General features: G+C 41.4%; 1 long non-coding RNA gene across 2 annotated transcripts in view; it reads left to right on the top strand.

The window, feature by feature from the left end:
• The window catches only part of LOC115070908, a 75,300-nt gene that overhangs the window by 45,531 nt on the left and 16,235 nt on the right, over window positions 1-13,534 (top strand). For both annotated transcript variants that reach the window (XR_003850007.1, XR_003850008.1), the window contains exon 2: window positions 888-964. This is a non-coding gene — a long non-coding RNA (uncharacterized LOC115070908). The remainder of the gene's footprint in view (window positions 1-887; window positions 965-13,534) is intronic.

Raw genomic sequence — 13,534 nt, 5'->3', positions numbered from 1 at the left:
AAAATATACAGCCAATTTTAAAAGAGATGCGTCTTAGCTCTGGACTGTTGTAATGAAATGCTTCTTCTAAGTATGTGGTTATTAAATAACTAATTAAAAAAAGACTCTTCACTGTTAAGACAAATCCACTCTTCCTTTAGAAAATAAAAACCAACTCATATGCATCTCAGTTTTTGCAGACACATTTTTGTTTCTCTGTCATTTTGTTCTTATACAGTTTGGAAAACTCCACATCTAATCAAAGTTACAACCTTTTATTAATCAGAGAACATTTGGTGATTGGTAATTGTGAGCTATGTGTCACACATAAGAATTTTATCAGTCTACGAAGCTGAGCATATGAAATCTCTGTCACCACAGGCCCTTTTATACCCTGAAAGATGTACAAATTAATAGACTCGGCAGAGTTCGGAGGCACAGCTCCTCTGTGACGGATAAGCACGGGAGGAGGTGGGGCTCACCTAGAATTCCAGCTTCCTGGGAAGCTGCTGTGAGGGGTTCACTTGAGCCTGTGAGTTCGAGACCAACCTAACAACATGCTGAAGCTCCATCTCCAAGAACACTACAGACATTGAAATTATGCAGGTTCTAAGAATTATCATGCTTAACTCAGTTTAAGATTAGTTTTGTGTTTAAGAGTTAAAAAGGTATCTTGGGGCTGGCAAGATGGCTCAGTGGATGAAGGTGCTTGCTGATAAGCCTGACGACCTTAGTTGGATTCCAGGTATCTACATGGTGGAAGGTGAGCACAGGCTCCTGTCCTCTGACCTCCACACAGGTGCAGAAACATGCACACACACACATACATACATACATAAATAATAAATAAATAAGTGTTAAAACACCCTGTATATTGAAAATGGAATTTCTAATTGTTATTTGTACAGTGAGGAATGACTTACCAGCCACGTACCGACCAGGCTCTGAGTATCTGTTTATTCTTGGAGGGACAGTCTACATGATGGTAAGTGTTCACTCATCTCTGGGCAGAGGGATGGATATAAAATACAGATTGAAAGCCAGACTTGACTAAGAACCTGAAACAAAAATATAATTATAAAATCGGAAGAACGAAAACAAGAAAATCAGGGAAGGAAAAGTTTTATTGCCTCTAGGATTCACTCTGGGGTAAAAAAGAGGTGAACCTCCACAGATATGTTTTCAGTAGGAAACACCTTACGAGGTGCAACTCTTAGACAACACAACATCATAGATCCAAGCCAACAAGTCTTAGTGGGAAGTCTTAAATACCTCAGAAGGTATTTAAGCACACTTTTAAAAGTTAAAAACATGACTCTCATACAAATATAAAATAAGGGGCTGGAGAGATGGCTCAGTGGTTAAGGATACATACTGCTCTTGCAGAGGATCAGAGTTTGGTTCCCAGCACCCAGGTTGGGTGGCTTATCACACACACACAGAGACACACATACACATGTGCGCACACACACACACACACATACACACACACACAAAACAATGAAAATTAGCAACAAAAACCAAACCTCATCCTGTCTGTAAAAGCAAAGACAAACTAGCATGAAGGTTATAGACAAAGAATAAGCTAGTGAACAGTAAGATCAGTCCAACAATGTCTTGCAAAAAACGTAGGGAAAGGCTAAAACGTGGCAGCTATTGAGGCAAAAGTGATGTTATGAGGGATAAATAGGTGCCAATACCTCTATGGTGCAGTTATAAAAAGAGACTTCAAGAGCGGGAAAACACCTGAGCAATATTAAGACTCTTCTAGAATTAAGGGGTGATGAGCAGTAATTAACTGAAAGAGCTGATGGGGAGCTAGATAGGAAAAATAGAGCCTTCATACCCAGTGCGATGAGACTTAATTTCTTATCACCTGAAAGGAAACACAGTAGAAACTTTTAGATGTAAAACAGGAATAACAAACAAAAGAAAGTAAATCAGATTGAAATTCAGCTTCTGTCTAGGAGTGCTGGAGTCCAACAGCCTCCTGGAGCAAAGGGAAACAACTTCAAGCCACAGCGCACTCTGTTCTATGTGTTTTCATTGTGGTTTCTGTTGTCCTGATCAGCTACCATTTCTTAAGCTCTTGCCAGTGCCACATTGCGAATATCACCCGTTGTCTGACTGTCCTGCAAATCAGATGTCAGTGTTCTTTCACTACAAATGAGAAAACTGAGGCTCACTGAAGTTAAGCAACTTGCTTAGTGTTACAATGGCAATGGTTAGTGTCAGCTGGGCAGAGTTTAGAACCACCTGGCAGAGGGGCCTTTGTGGGGAATTGTCTTGATGATGTTAATAGAGATGGGAAGATCTGCCCACTGTGGGTGGCTCTGTTCCTTAGGCAGGGGGCCCGGGACTATGTAAAATTGGAGAAAAAGAGCTGGGCACAAACGTTCACTGTTCTCTTCTGAGTGTGGCTGTGAGGTGACAAACTGCTTCCAGCTGCTGCCTGAGTTCCCTCACATGAGACCGTGTCTTGAACTGTCAGCTCAAATAAGCCCTTTCTCCCTTAACTTGCTTTGGCTAGAGTAGTTTATCACAGCATCAGGAAAAGAAGCTGAAACACATCTACTTCCAAAGTCTGTTCAAACTTTATCTTTGCTAAGGTATCTTTAAAACATTTTTGGTCGTGATAGGCCCTCAGAGGTTTTGACACATGAAGACCACAGTTGTCAACTCTGGGAAGAAGTGCTCCAAGAAGCAAAATCCAGGAGTTGTCATCTGAAACATGGGCTAAAAAGAACTTAGGAAAAATGCCTTATGATCCAAACAGGAGAGGTCTTCCTACAGAGAAGCAGAAGTATGGGAATTCAGAACTAAGCTCTAGGCATGTCCACGTGACCAAGGACAGGAGGCATGGGACAGCAATCAGAGAGAAAGTGTGAGGAGTGAATGTTTATCCTTCTCCAAAATTTCTATGTTGACGTTTAACCCCAAACATGATGATATTTGCATGGAGGTAATTAAGTCATGAGGATGGAGCCCTTAAGAATGAGATTAGTGTCCCCATAAGAAGAGGCTAAGGGTTAGTTCATGATCTTTGTACTTTGTGAAGACACAAGGAGAAAGTGCCTGTCAGTGACTTGGAGGCAGGCCCTCCCCAGGAGCCCAGCTCCACCAGCATCTGTATCACATTTCAGCCTGTAGCACTACTGGCAATATTTTTTGTTGTTTCTGTTACCCAGTCTATGGTACTTTGTTACAGTACCCAGACTAAAAATGAAAGAGTGTGATAAAAATACTTTTTTAGAAGGTTAGATAGATGGAGCTAAATGATCATGGGCATGGGCCATAATAAGTTAGAAGTATCCAACAGAGAAGAGAAATGTAGGGGCTGGGGAGATGGCTCAGCAGTTTAGAGCACTGGCTATCCTTGCAGGGGACCCACGTTTGATTCCCAGCACCCACAAGGCAGCTAACAACCATCCTTAACTCAAGTTCCAGGGGCTCCAATGCCCTCTTCTGACCTCCACAGGCGTTGCATGACATGGGTGCACTTACCTACATGCAGGCAATACATTCATACACATAAAATAAAAATAATAAATAACAGATTAAAAAAATATAATGCCTGAAATTTTCTTCATCAGAAGAAATTTGGATGTTTTGCATAAAAGATAGACAGTTGGGGGAAAGCACTAAAATAGTGTATCAAAACATGGAAAAAATGACAAAAATCTCAGATTTTATCAATATCCAACATGCTTTCTTTTAAAAAATTAATTAATTAATAATGTGTATGAATCTATTGCCTGCATGTAAGTACACACAGAGGTCAGAATAGAAAAGGGATCCCCTGGAACTGGAGTTACAGACAGGTGTTAGCTTCCACATGGGTGCTGGGAACCCAACCTGGGTTCTCTGGAAGAGGAGCCAGTGCTTTTAACCACTGAGCCAAGTCTCCAGCACCCCCCTCGCCTTTGTTTTATCTTTTTGAGACACAGTCTTCCTGTAGCCCCAGCTGACCTAGAACTCACTATGTAGACCAGGCTGGCCTCGAACTCACAGAGATCCACTTGCTTCTGACTCCCGAGTTCTGGGATTAAAGACATGTACTACCATGCCTGCCTGGCTATTTTTATTTTATGTGTATGTGTCTTGCCTGCATGTATGTAAGTGCACCTGTGTGTGCAGTGCCCTTGGAGGCCAGAGAGGGCATCAGATTCACACAACATTTTCTGTATAATACAGATATTATAAAATCATTAAAAGATTTTCTAGGCAAATAGGAACCAGAAATGATTTTAATATTGGTCAAATTGAATTGAAGGCCAAAGTCATGAAAAGATAGTGTACACGGCAAATAACTAGAGCAAATAAAAAGCTATTCTGATAAACATAATTTAACAATTTGGACTGTAAATAAGCCAAGCACCAGATGACAGATAAGTGAGGGGTGATGAATGCTCAGGATTTGTAGCCCCACTTGGTGGTTAACAACCATCATCAACCTGGTGGCTAACTCCAGTTTCTGGAGATTCGATGCCTTCTTTTGATCTCCACAGGCATCACACACATGGGTACACTTATGTACATGCAGGTAAAACACACATACACACAAAATAAAAATAAAATAATTTAAAAAATTTAAAAATTTGAGCATATAAATTGGATATAAAGATAGAACATGTATTATTTATATATTGTAAATCTACATATTACATAGATTTCTTCAATAAGAAGAAAATGAACATCCTTGAAAAGAATGCAAAGAACACACACAAAACTTGTAACTCATAAAGGATATTCTAATAGATTCTGGAAAACTCAAGATTACACTGACCACAGCTTTAGCCTAGCAGTTAATAGAAAAAAGATAACTTTAAATTCTCTAGATAGCACAAAACTAATATCACTGAAAATAAAAACCCACAGGCATGGTGTCCTGTGCTTCATGCCAGCACTTAGGAGGCAGAGGCAGGCAGATCTTGTGAGTTCCAGACCAGCCTGGTCAACGTAGCAAGTTCTAGATAATCTGGGGCCATAGAGAGACTGTGTTTCAAAGCAAAACAGAACAAGTCCTTATACTAAATAGAAAATATTAGGAAAATTGACAAGTAATTAAAATAGAAGACTAATGAAAATCTGATAAAGTGTTCTAAAACATTTAAAGTACATTTCAAGGAGCTTTATAAACAAGACAAAGGAGCTAAACATCCAGCTGTAGAAACTGGGAAATAGTAGTAGAGAAAAACTAGAGAATCAGAAGGGAAAAAATAAAAAGGACCAAGGCAGAAGACTAGTCAGCAGACTAGATGTCAAAAATAAAATTCACAAACCCCAAGAATATTAATAAGGAAAGGAAGCCTTCAGATGAGATTGATCAAGAAAATGAAAGGGAGGTTCCAAATGGGCAAAACAAATAATTAAAAACAAGGCAGAACTCCAGATCTGGGATTTAAAAGTATGAACAACTGCATGGCATGAAATTTGACAATTAATACAAAAATATTTCTGAAAACATAGAATGACACCAATAGGATAAAGAAAAGTGGATCATTTTAAAGAGGAAATGGAAACTGTATCTTCTCTTTCCAAATCCTGTAGCTCAGACAGCCTTATGGATAAGTGTCATAAAAATTTCAGACATTGGATCATCTTTATCTTATTGACCCATAATAGAAAATGACTTATACTTGCCTAACTTATTATATACAATTAGAATAACCTTAATTTTCAAAGCTGCATGATAAAGAGATGTATGTATGGTTATTTATCTGTATACACCTCATTTATTGTCTAAACATATATATATATCCTAAATAGCATACTAGCTAGTTGAATGCTATAATGCTAGTTGAATTCATAAAACTACATTGTTAATATTTTACTACAGGAATAACAGAACGATTTATTTTATTTGTGTGTGTGTGTGTGTGTGTGTGTGTGTGTGTGTGTGTAGGCCAGAGGTCAACACTGGGCGCCTTCCTCAATCTCTTTACTCTTTACTCCTTGAGAAAGGGTGCCTTGCTACCCCTGGATCTCACTGACTGCAGCCTGGCTGGCACTGAGTCCCCAGGACCGCCCTTGTCTTCTCCTCCCTGCACGGGGATGACAGGTACAAGCTGACATGCTCTGTTCCAAACTTAGGTCCTCATGGTTGCATAACAAGAACTTTACCCACTGAGCCACCTCCACAGCCCCCCAGATGATTTAATATCAGCAAAATATTCAGTATAATTAATCACATATGGAACAAAGAAGAAAATTTTATCTCAATAAGTGGAGATAAACATTTGATTAACTTCAGTATTGTTATACATTAAAAAAACCTTATAAAACCAGGAATGGAAGATTTTCCTTAGTTTCATATATATATATATACATATATATATATATATATATATCTTGAAAACTGTAAAAAAAAGCTTCTACACAAAGAGTTCTAGGTCAGGGCTACACAGTGAGACCATGTCTCAAAAAATATATATTACAAATGTCCTCTTCCTCCTCCTCTTCTTCCTCCTCCTCTTCCTCCTCCTCTTCCTCCTCCTCCTCTTCCGCCTCCTCCTCCTCTCCCTCCTCCTCTTCCTCCTCCTCCTCCCCCTCTTCCTCCTCTTCCTCCTCTTCCTCCTCTTCCTCCTCCTCCTCCTTTTCCTCTTTCTTCTTTTTCGATGAAGCAGAGGAGGGAGGACCAGGAGGTTTATGAGTTCAAGATCTTGATAAATTAGAAATAATTATTCAAAATTTGAGAAATAGAAGGTAATTGAATGTGTTTTATATTTTACAGAATCTTAGTTCAAAATGTGTAAAGTAATTAAAAACTTATTTCAACTGTATATTGCTAATAAATTACCCAAAACCTTAGTGGTTTGAAAAAAAAGATGACCCCAAAACATAAATCAGAGTTGATAGATAAATAAATAAGAAAAAAATAAATAAGAGGATACGAAGTTGGGGGGTAGGGAAGTGGGGGAGTTACAGAGAGGAGTGGGGTGAATATGATAAAAATACATGATATGAAATTCTCAAAGAATTAATAAAAATATGTAAAAAAACCCCTTCAATTCTTCCCTAATAAATTGACAAATATAAATTCTTCCCTAATAAATTGACAAATATAAATTCTTCCCTAATAAATTGACAAATATAATGCTGAACTACAGTTGAATTTCTGGGAATTGCTTAAAACATTCTAAAATACATAAAAGTGTTTACCAAAGTAGCACCTCAGAAGGAAAACAATATAAGAACTCTTGACCTACAATTTGGCAAATCATAAGGATATTGACTGGTGGACTAGGTTCAAATGTGGAAACTCAATACAGGAAAAATATTAACTGCTGTTTAAAAATATCAAAAATGCTGGATCTTTTGCTGTGTTGGACTTTCTATCACTGAGAGAAAATATCCGATGAGAATGTGAAAGGAGGTGTTAGTTATTTTGGCTCATGGTTCAGAGGTTTCAATACGTGATCAGCTCTCTCCGTTACTTTGAGCCTGATGATGCTGAACATCACGGTGGTGGTAGAGTTTGGAGAGGGGGTGTTCACGTGATGGTGGACAGGAACCAGAGAGTAAGAAAAGGGGACCAGGTATGACCTTCATGGCTGCACTTCAGAGCCTGGGCCAGGAAGATTGTGAATTTGAGGTCATCCTGGGCTGTGCATCAAGACCTTGTCTCAAAAGTAAATCATGGGGCTGGAGAGATTGCGTAGCGGTTAGAGCACTTGCTGTTCTTGCAGAGGCCCCGGGGTTGGTTCCTAGCACCCACATGCACTAACAACCTTCTGTAACTCCAGCTCCAGGTGATCGAAGCCCTCTCCGGCCTTCACAGGCATTGCATGACACGGGTGTATTTACATACGTGCAGGAAAAATACTCATACACATAAAATAAAAAAAATAAAAATTTAAAAATTAAAAAGATCTGTGTAAATATGTGTACATATAAGTGCACACGTACAAACATACTATATATGCACACATGACATGCATATAGATATATGCATGTACACATGTGACATGTGCATATGATATATGTATGTATATGATATGTACACACATGATTCATCCTGTTTGGAGGAAGGAAATGTGAGAGAGACATAACAAAGCGATCACAGAGTTAGTCATCGGCCGACCTCTAAACGCAATGATTGAGATTGCATGCTATAAACCGAAGATGCTGACTTGCTCATTTCTGTCCCCCATAGTTTTATTTATTTATTTTAATAAGGAAAAGAAACCCAGAAAAATATATAAATGCTCAAGAGATGGATACCAAGTCTTCTTTCCCCTTTTGGACACAGAGTAAGTCATCACTTAATCATTTATCAACAAATATTATTTGACGCGCATGGGGCACAAAGCTGTTTGTGGTTCTAACCTTGAGCCTGTTCACAGGCAAAGTGAAAGGACTCTGTTCTCAAGGAGGGTCCAGTCATGTTCGCTGACTAGCCTGGTAGTTTTTATGATAATAACACTACTGTATGGATTTTTTTTTCCTGTATCCAGTTGTCCCCTAAATTAGAATGCAGTGATTAATTATACATGAGCAATGTAGGCACACAGCAGGTGCTATGAAGTCTTCGGTATTTTGAGACTAACGGCAGAGCACTGAGTTAGGAGATGTTAGGAGGTGGAGGAGTCAGTAAGACCTCTTTCTGAGGGATGTTCGCAGTAAGCACATCCCCCTGACACCCACCTCCCTAAAACTAAGCATTCAAATCATTACATCCTCTGGCTTTAGGAGGACAAGATCACGGGGAGACTGTGTACAAATTCTCTGAGTAAGGCCAGGAGTCTGAGACTAGAGGAAAAAGGGAATGGACTTCAGCGAGTGAGAGCTGCTCTGTCAGAACCTGGGCCAGGAGAATCCTGTGTCAATGTGTCAGGCTCAGCAGGTCTTTGCGGTGGACTAAAGAGTGAAGACAGACAAGTGAAGGAAGGCAAGGAGCATCCATGTTGAAGCGGACGTCAGGACGAGTGAGAGGAGCTTCCAGGCCCGTGCAGGTTCATCTCTGGGCCAGCTGGCGAGTAGGTGGCACTCAGTAGCATCAACTCTTTGAGTTGAAGTGTACTGTGCTCCACGTTCCTCTCCACATCCACTTGCTGCCCTTCTCTGTACCCCAAACTGTGTGCCACAGCCACGTGTCCTTGCTGGACATTGGGAGAGATGAGATGGGATGAAGGAAGGAAAGTGAGATTGGGGTGCTCAGTCCCTGAGCTCCTCACTGTGGGGCTGTCATGAGCAGCCCCTCCCTTTAGTGCACATGACCCACTGTTCCTCCCGCCGTCTGTCTTCTGCTCACCCCTCCTGCCCCGCAGCCTTTTGGGTAATCATAGCTTGCCGCTGTTCCTAACTTTGAGGGCTGCCAACTTCCCAGCTCCCATCCTAAATGACCGTGTTTCTCTATTAATCTCTCCTCCTTTACGCTCTTAGAGCATATCATCTGTTTTCTTTTCCCTGTGGGCACACGGATAAAGAAATGACCTAGCCCACTAAAACCTGTGCAGGAAGATCACTAGGCAGAGTCAGGCGGCTTTATCTCTCCTTGTACGCTCGTGCTCTCTTCCTCAATGTTACTGTCTTTTAAAAAGAAACAATGTGGGCTGGAGAGATGGCTCAGCAGTTAAGAGCACTGGCTGCTCTTGCAGAGGACTCGGGTTCAGATCCCAACACCCACATGGCGACTAACAACCATCCTTAACTCCAGCACCAGGGAATCTGACGCCCTCTTCTGACCTCCATAGGCATTGCCTAACACAGTGCACTTAATACATGCAGGCAATACACTCATACACATAAAGTAAACATAATAAATAAAGAGGCTGGAGAGATGGTTCAGGGTTAAGAGCACTGACTGCTCTTGCAGAGGACCTGGGTTCGATTCTCAGCACCCACATGGCAGCTACAAGCCATCCTTAACTCCAGTTCCAGGGGAATCCGAGGCTCTCTTCTGACCTCTGCAGCATTGCATGACACAGGTGCACTCACATACATGTAGGCAACACACTCATACACATACAATAAAAATAATAAATAAAAAATAAAAAGAAAAATAAAAAGAAACTATTTGTGTGTGTGTGTGTGTGTGTGTGTGTGTGTGTGTGTGTGTGTAGGCATGTGCGTTTGCATGTGGATGCCCATAGAGGCCAGAGGAGGGTGTTGGCTCTCTTAGAGCTGGAGTTACAGGTAACTGTGAACCACTGGCTATAGATCCCCCAGAAGAGCTGTGAGAATGCTTAATCACTGAACCGTGTCTCCAGCCCCTACTGTTGTGCATTAAAGATTAATTAATTTTTTTGTGGTGCTGGGCATTGAACCTGAGACCCAATAAGTTAGGCAAGTATTCTTCTAACCTGGGTCTTCTGCAAGAACAACCAGTGTTCTTAACCACTGAGACATCTCTCCAGCCCCTTACAATCTACTTTTAAGTTTCCAGTTTATCCCTGTTAGCGTGGCTTTAAAACTGGTCGGCATAAGCCAGGCATGGTGGTGCATGCCTTTAGTCCCAACACTCGGGAGGCAGAGGCCGGCGGATCTCTGTGAGATAGAGGCCAGCCTGGTCTACATAGGGAGCTCCAGGCCAAACTAACTTCAGGCAATAAGTATTCATTGTTTAGCAGCTGCTCAGTTCGTACTCTGCTTCTCTATCAGTCGGAACAGATCTACAGGTCCTTCACAAGACAGCTTTGTTATCATCTACTCTAGAAAGTGAAGAATGAGGTATAAGACATGGATTTCCAGAAACACTGTTATTGCACAAAAATGAACTCTATGCTGAAGTGGCACAATTTCTAGTTCTAAATCTATAGTGCCTTGAATATATACATAATGAATGTCTTTTTATGTATAATATATATTTTACACAGTATATTTTGTTTTTTATAAAGATTTGTTTTATTATATTATTATTTTTTGGTCTTTTTGAGACAGGGTCTCCCTGTAGCCCCAGTTGGCCTGGAACTCCTTATGTAGACCAGGCTGGCCTCTAGCTCACGGAGACCCATTCTGCCTCCAGAGTACTGGAATTAAAGGTATGTACCACCATGTTTGACTTAAGATTTATTTGTTATTACTTGTATATGCATGTCTGTGTGTGAGTTTGTGCACATGAGTGTTAGTGCCTTCGAAGTCCAGAGGAAGGTGTCAGATCCCCTGGAGCTGGAGTTACAGATGGTTGTGAGCAGCCCAGCATGGATGCTGGGAACTGAACTTGGGTCCTCTGCAAGAGCAGTATGCACTCTTAAACACTGAGACATCCCTCCAGTCGATATTAATGTTTTATACAAATATAAACATATAGCTATAAATGATATGTTGAGTCCTTTAAATAAAATACATTTATTCAAGCATATATAGTATGATTTATGATTCTCTAGGAGATGGTAGGAGTAGTTTAAGTTTTAAGGCATTTCACCATATAATAATTTTGATGTGGATTATTATTTTATGAGACAGGTGATCCTCAGAACAAATGTTGGTATGCTGTGGTCTAGATTCTTTAGCTAGCTTATCATCCAAGAAATTGTGCTCCTCTGCTCACATAATTCCCGGGATTAAAGTGTCCACACTTGTTGAGGATCAAGCCCCAAGTCATAATAATATGACTATTGTTATTTTCCTGAGTTTTTCCTTACACATCTTTCTTTTTTTTGAGACAGGGTTTCACTATGTATCTCTAGCTGGCCCAGCACTTGCTGTGTAGCCCAGGCTGGTCTCCACCTTATGGAAGTCCTGCTTCTCTGAGTGGTGGAAGCAGAGGTATAAGCTATGGAGCTAGGGGGTGTGGCTGTAGGGACTCTATCCTTGAGCCTGTGCTCTGGCCTAGTGATCAGATAAGACTATGGATCAGGCCTCAGCGCAGACCAAAGTCCCCCCTGGAGATCTTTCCTGACACCCGTCCTTCTCTAGTTCAGAGTAGGCTGGGGTTCCCACCCTCTTATTCAGCACTTTTAAGGCTTTAATAAAACAAGTGACTTGTGGTGGTGTTTCCATGAGCATTTGGGGGCGGGGCAAGTCAGGAGACACAGCTCTCTACTGTCTCTGCAGCCTGAGGAGTGCCCCTCAACTTCTGATACCTGTGGCTTTGATGTAGAGAAGAATATCAAGACTAGCTAGTTTATGAAGTACAGTTGGTGTTTAATGAAGATATTTTAATATAGGCTTCAGAGACAGGTGCTCAGAAGAAAACCTGGGTGTGGGCTTCCCTGAGAGAGTGTAACACACTCAAGTGTGGGCATGGGCTGCTCAAGGGAGAGTCACAGACCACTGTTTACAATAGCCATAGCTACCATGTTAGCGGATTTTGAGGTTATTCTCTCCCATGGGTTGCTAAGGTGCCTAAAGAAGGTCACCAGGTGGTTCAGGAGGGGCACCTGACAGGATGACAGTTGTCGCAGTAGAAGTCTGCCTCACAGGGGAACAGGAAGGTAGGATATTGTGATGGTTTGAGTATGAGAATGTCCCCCATAGGCTCTGACATTTTGTCCCCAGCTGGTGGCACTGTTTTGGGAGGTCTCAGAAGGTGTGGTTATTGCTGGAGGAAGCGTCACTGGGGGTGGGCTTACAGAGTTCTTAAGCCTTGCTGAATCTCAAGCTCTCTTGCTTCCTGTGCCTGCGAGAGATGTGAGTGCTTAGCTTCTGCTCCTCCTCCAGCCGCCTCTGCCACCATGCCTCCCGGCCGTGATGGCCTTGTGCCCCTTGGAACTGTAAGCCCAAGTAAATTCTTCCATCATAAGTTGCTTTGGTCAGTGTTCCTATCACAGCAACAGAAAAGTGACTAATACTGTGAACAAAGTTACTGGTTTTATTTGGTATTCTTAGATGACGTAGATCTGAACATGAGAGGAATGTCAACTCCATGTCCGCCACCATCACAGCAAATACCGACTGTGCTTGTGTTGGGATTCTTGATTCTCAGCTGTTGGGAGGGTTAGGTTGGATTCCAGCTGAGGGTTCCTTTCTCTGCTCATCTCCTCACAATTTCCCTGCTTTTCCGTCTTGTCCTTCCCACTCACCTGCACACTCTCGGTGGTTGACTATTTGTCCTTCCCACTCACCTGCACACTCTCGGTGGTTGACTATTTGTCCTTCCCACTCACCTGCACACTCGGTGGTTGACTATTTGTCCTTCCCACTCACCTGCACACTCTCGGTGGTTGACTATTTGTCCTTCCCACTCACCTGCACACTCTCGGTGGTTGACTGTTCTTTGCTATGCACGTTGGAGGATTTATGGAATGAATGGGTACACAAGGCCTCATAGGCCATTTGGTCACCTCTTCAAGTTGTAGCTTTTCTGCTTCTTTGCATTTCAGCGCTTGGGCCAGGCTGATGCTTTGAACCCTTTCATTGTCTTACAGTCTATTCCTGACATTTGAATCCCATTCTTTAAAAATATGTATTTTAAAATGAAATGGAGATCTTTTTTAAAGGTTAAAAACTCATTCAATCTTATGTCTTACAGGGCTTATACTGAGTTCAATATTGTATAATGGTATTATTTCAACTGTGAACCTAGAAACCTGCACCAACTTGTGAAAGAGATGTACTCTTGCTCTGGAGTATGGTACTAAATATGTTAAAGCTGTAGTGAAATGCTTCTTCT

This window comes from Nannospalax galili, unplaced genomic scaffold (genome assembly GCF_000622305.1).
Source record: "Nannospalax galili isolate Female #2095 unplaced genomic scaffold, S.galili_v1.0 scaffold917, whole genome shotgun sequence".
Lineage (NCBI taxonomy): Eukaryota > Metazoa > Chordata > Mammalia > Rodentia > Spalacidae > Nannospalax > Nannospalax galili.
Note: the sequence above shows the minus strand (reverse complement) of the source record. Positions and strands in the feature narration are given on the sequence as shown.